Genomic DNA, 6,091 nt, shown 5'->3' on the forward strand with positions numbered 1-6,091 from the left:
AGGATTTAATTGGTTTCTTGAACATTGCAATTTTTCAGATTCACATTCTCTGGTTGGGTCAGACAGGCATCAGGCTCACCTAGCAGGTATGGAGGAGGGAACTTACTCTTTACTTCTTCTTTTTTTTACCATCCTCCAGAGGAAATTCCTTCCTTTCATGGTTTTAGTTGGTCCCGGCTCTTGCTGGCTGGGAGCCCAAAATAAACACAGATAAAATGCTCTGGCAAAAATCCTCACTCAAACTAATAAAAAAACAGGAGTACATAGATCAAGTCACTTATCCAAGTGCTTTCTCTCGATGGTGAACATGAACGGAGAACTTGACTAGAACAGGAATGGAACGGAACGTTGACTTCTGCAACTCAGGCGTGGCACCATCAGTCATTTTTATCCGCAGCAGGAGAGATCCTAACGAGCCACAGCTGCTCGTTAAGATCTCCTGTGAGCATCCTCACAGGAGGTTTCTGCTGAGTCACAACACATAACTAACATTGCTTGCATTATAGCTGTGTGCCAAATATAAAGCCAGATTAAATCTCCTCTCTGGTTTCTCTTGGAACGTAGATTTGGTGTTCAAAGCAGAAGAGAGTTTGCCTGTTGCTTTCTCCTCCCCAGTGACGTGCAGTCACTAGAGGCAGGGGAGGCGAGGCCTCACCAGTCTCCTGAGGGAAAGGAAACTATTTTCAAAATAATTAAAAAGGCCAAGGTAGTTGCTCCCAGACTCTAAGTCACAGTGACTCTGAGTCTCCTTAGTGCAGTTAATAGGAGGAGGCTAGAGAACTATCGGCCTCCTTTGCTTAAGGATTTTTTCGCCTTTTAAGTGTCAACCAAGGGTTAAAACCCGAAAATTACGTATGCAAATGAGGCACGTGATACTCCCGCCTCCTCCTGCAGAGGGCACTTTGTTTCGAGCCTATTTTAAAATGTTTAAGCAGAGTCATCCACGTGGTGACTCTAGCACAAACTAGCCTGGCCTGCCTGGCCCTGGCTAGACCAAATCTAGCATTTTTGATGGAGCTGGAAGGTATGTGGGTCAGAGCGAGGGGGGTGGAGGAATTCAATTTATTTGTAATGTAAATAAATATAATTTGTTTTTATTATGTGTATGTGCGTGTGTGGGGGGGGGGTTTACCCCCCTCTGCTGGCGTGTGGGCTGGCACATCTATTTTATTTTCATTTTTCATTTTTATTTTTCATTTTTTATTTTTCATTTTATTTTTTTATTTTTAAAGCCATGCTGCCTCGGTGTGCCATAGAGCGAAACATGTCCTGGTTTGTGGCCGGGCGGCATGCACTTTAAAGTGCAAGCGTGCAGCCCAGCCACAAACCAGGACATGTTTCACTGAATGGCCGGCCAGCGCAAAGGGAAGCCGGTAGTTTAGACCTCGGCCGCTATTTAGCAAAACTTGTCTCGCTGAATGACGGCCGAGGGACAAGCTAAAGTGCCGGCATGAGAGCCTGCTTGCCTTCTGTGCTGGCCTGCGTGGAAGACAAGCAGGCATTTAAAGGCATGCCGGCAGTTTAGACCTCGGCCGCTATCCAGCGAAACATGTCTCGCTGAATGATGGCCGAGGGCAAGCTAAAGTGCCGGCATGAGAGCCTGCTTGCCTTCTGTGCTGGCCCGCGCAGAAGACAAGCAGGCATTTAAAGGCATGCTGGCAGTTTCGCTGAATGGGTGGGGGGGAGTCCTGCCGGCACGCTAAAACGTTGATTGTAATTCCTCCTTTGCTAGAGGAAAAAAGAAACCAGAACCCCACCCCCTCTGAATCCCTACCCAATGGCCCTCTGCCTGTAAAAAACAAAACAAAAACAAGAAACCAAAGAGAGAAGAACAGCATGGACCTCTGCATTAAAAAACATACATAATTATGTCCTCTTTGTGTTCATCCCTTCACTTTAGATCACAGCTTGTTGATTTACTCTTCAAAAAGGGAAGGAGGGAAACAAGGGAAAAGGGAGCTTTCACTGCTGCTTTTTTAAAATTTTCCTGAAAAAATATTTTTCTCTCCTCTAAGAAAAATTTTTGAAAAGAAAAGTTTCATTTTGTACGTTAGAAATATACATATATTATATATACCTCTTACATTTTACAAATGTAGCAAATTATTCAATATAAACAGACAACAAAAAATTAACACAAACCCATAAAAATAAAAGTTAAAAAAATTCTTTTTTCTTCCTATGAAACCACGTAAATTAGTGCAGGTCTTAAAAATAAAATTGAAGCCAAACATTTAACTCTTCAGACAAGACCGAAAAAGAGGCTGTGAGTTTCATTGTTGTCAGCACTGGAAATGCTTCTGAAGCACAGCTGTGTGTTCATTATGTGTTTCTTTAGGAAATAGAAGTTGGTCCCTCCCCCTTTCTTCCTTGTGCATGTAGACTTCTTTTCCAAAAGCAAGAGTATAATAAAGCAATGTCAAACATTGCAAATTGCAGGTGCTAAGTGAGACTTCCTCCCTATTATTCTAAACCTTAGAAGGGTATGCATATAAATCCCTAAAGGTGGGTTTGTGGTATCCTTCTCTGCTACAGGAATAAATTAACAAGAGGAGATTATGCTGGGTGGATAATCTCTGCCAGGGAGGAAGATGTGGTTCAAGTCCAGTGTAATAACTAGGCAGTCTAAATTACAATACACTCCACAGGGGCAAGTGGGTGGCAGTGGTACTTTTAGGGGAAAGCATTTCTGAGACACATTTCCCTCTTTTTTTAGTTATAGTCAGTAGCTCTGAAGTTGGCACAGGTATCAGATTATGGCTGAATTATACATTTTAAGCAACTTTATGTGCTTGCATAAGACAATGTGCATTTGCCCTGTAGGACCTTATATTTTTTATTGTTAAATACCTGTCCAAAAATTGCTATCCTCTGGAGATAAATTGTCTCTATGAGCAACTTTCATTTGACTTCAAAAACTATTGCTTGAGTTGTACTCTTGAAGGTTTTGAAGGGAGGGAAAGGAACAGTGTGTTTACTGAATAAGTAAATCATGGAACACTGAAAAAATCTTAACAACTCTTTATTTGCCCTACTTGGAAAACTTCCTAGAATTAATTTTGTCCTGGTAATAATTCAGAGTTGATTAAGAACTTCTGCAAAGCTCTGAGTGATTCTTTGATCTAAGTCCTTATCAAGGAAATTAAATCAACTTTCAAACTAGAAAAGGAATGAAAACTTTTTAAAAAAAGCATTTCCTATCTGTACAGATCCTGCTTACCTATGTAAATATGGATTCTACATGTGTAAATAAATACTACACTGATAATACCTTTCAGATTGTACTGGAATATCATGAGGAAGATATCTAGCTATGCTATTTTATTGGCACAACCATTTTACATGGTCATAGAGTTTTTGGTGAACAATTTCATCTCTCTTTCCTCTATGAACCGATGCTTTTTAAAAAGGTATCACATTATTTGTATTTATGAAAAATTACCTTTACATTCTTGTATGTTTTATGCTCTTTTCATTATTTATAAATCCTTTATACCCATATGGGATAAGAGAGTTTCACAAAAGCAATCCAGATAAGATGGGATTCATTTCTCCAAATCTTGAAAAGGACATTGAGAAAAATAAGAAATGAAAGAAATTCACATCCACCAGTCATCAGTTGAGGACACTAATCAAAAGGAATTGAGAATTTGGCATAATCAAAAGGAATTGACACATTGACCAAAAAAATAATTAATAATCTCGGCAATGTATTTTTTGGTAATGGCAGATTGCTTTCTTGCTTGCTGTGTTGAAATTAGTTGAAAGAAACTGTCTTAAGAAACTGGAGTTTGGAAAGTTGCTTGACAATGAGACAGGCAGCATATATATTTAATAAAATAAATAAATGCCTTGTCTATGGAGATTCTGAGTCATGGTTGTCCCAAAGGTGCTTTTTCAAGAGGCAACTGAAATTCCTTGTTTTTCTTCAAACATGTTTTGCTCCTCATCCAAAAAGATTTTGGAAAAGTAACATCTTCCAAGAAAAAAACAAGGAAGTTCAGTTGCCTCTTGAAAAAACACCTTTGGGACAAAATAAATGCCTTCTCTTCCTCCGCTTTGGTCACAATGTTAGCAAGATGTTCCAGTCAAAAGGTACCTACCAAAAAGCCCTTGATTGATGAGTTGCTTTGTTTGTTCACTTCTTCAACCCATGCCAAAAAAATTTCAATCACTTTTACACGGGCAAATCTTTTTAAAAAATGTGATTTCCATTGAAAGGAACTTTATAGGAGCCTCATTCTAATAACTCCCTCTCATACCTAAACTTTTCAGAACTTAGAATAACTTTATTGGGATTTTGAATGTACACTAATTGGCATACATTAAAGTGAAATTTCATTGCATACAGGGTCATGACCGCCATTGGCAGGAGTCATGCTGATAGTGATGGATGGTTTTATCTTTCTTTCTATCACTTGGGCTAGAAGAGGAAACATAGGGTCATGGGGGAGGAAGAGACAGGTTAAGTATTTCAGAGTGAAACACCTTCCACCCCCGTTTTCACCTGGGCTAAGAGACATTAGCAGAACCTTTGCCAATTAGAGGCAGGGAGGAAGGGAGGGAGGGAGGGAGGGAGGCAGGGAGGGAAGGAAGGAAGGAGAGAGGGAGGCAGGGAGAAAAGGAGGCAGAAAAAGAGGGAGTCAGGGAGAGAGGGAGGAAGGAAAGGACAGAAAGAAGGAAGGAAAGGAGGGAGGCATGGAATAAGGAAAGAAGGAAGGAAGGAAGGAAGGGAGGGAGGGAGGGAGGGAGGGAGGAAAGGAGGAAGGGAGAGAGGGAGGGTTGTAGCAGTCCCCAATTAAACATGAAAAAGAACAGCAACTAAATTTATTTTGTGTGAAGACAAAATGACCATAGAAGAACACTCAGAACGATGCGATCCACTCCGCTTCTATCGCCCCCCCCCTTCCACTCCAGAGAAGCCGGCTGCTAGCGAGTCTCCACGAGCCCCGCTTCCCTCGCTGGACTTTCCGGCAATAGATGACAGCATTCTGCTCCCGCCGCTTTCTCCCAGAGCTCCGGCAGGCCTTGCGGAGTGCCAAAAAGGGGAGGGGGCTTCTTGGAACACCACCCCCACCCCTCTTCACCGTTTCCTCCTGGAGCTGCTGGCTGGGAGACCGCGGCTCTCGCTCCAGCCTGCTGCGGGGTGGGGGAGCCGCTTTCTTTCTTTTTGCCTCACCAGGCAGAAGCTTCACCGCACGTCACTGCTCCTCCCACACCCAACAACAGGTCAAAAATTATAAACTGGCTTTGCCTAGAGAAAAGCAGCCAACTGAGCTTAAGAGGTAATCTTAAATGTGTAAAAGAAAAAGCAAGTACATTTGAGACTGCAATTTAAATGCTTTTAGATACTTTTGAACAAAACAAGTATGAAAGAATGTGGTTATATGGCATGTTTCACTCCTAAGGCAATGTAGAAGGTTGATCATATATTCCAAAGAGATCCCAGCAAATCTAGATGGCCCAGACCAGGAATCTCCAAACTTGGCAACTTTTAAGACTTGTGGACTTCAACTCCCAGAATTGCCCAGCCACCATGAAAGAGTCAGAAAGAAATGTTGCATATTCAGTTATAACTTGGGGAAACATTTATTGGTGAAGTTTTACTCATGATGCTCATGAAACTGAATGAGCAATTCATATAGGTAATTCATATATAGCATATATGTGCTAGTCGTTCCTGACTCTAGGGGGCGGTGCTCATCTCCATTTCAAAGGCAAAGAGCCAGTGCTGTCTGAAGACGTCTCTGTGGTCATGTGGCTGGCATGACTAAATGCCGAAGGTGCATGGAACGCTGTTACCTTCCCACCAAAGGTGGTTCCTATTTTCTACTTGCATTTTTACATGCTTTTGAATTACTGGCTAGGCAGAAGTTGGGACAAATAAAAGGAGCTCACTCCCTTACACGGCACTAGGGATTCGAACCGCTGAACTGCCAACCTTGCTGATCAACAAGCTCAGCATCTTAGCCACTGAACCTCCGCTCCCTTGCAATTCATATAATGCAGCATTAAAGATATAATGCCATTTGCAGAAAGAGATGAACGGTCCACCATCATAGCCATCCAACATTGCTGTATAGAAATTTTG

This window comes from Thamnophis elegans, chromosome 4 (genome assembly GCF_009769535.1).
Source record: "Thamnophis elegans isolate rThaEle1 chromosome 4, rThaEle1.pri, whole genome shotgun sequence".
In the NCBI taxonomy this organism is placed as follows: Eukaryota; Metazoa; Chordata; class Lepidosauria; order Squamata; family Colubridae; genus Thamnophis; species Thamnophis elegans.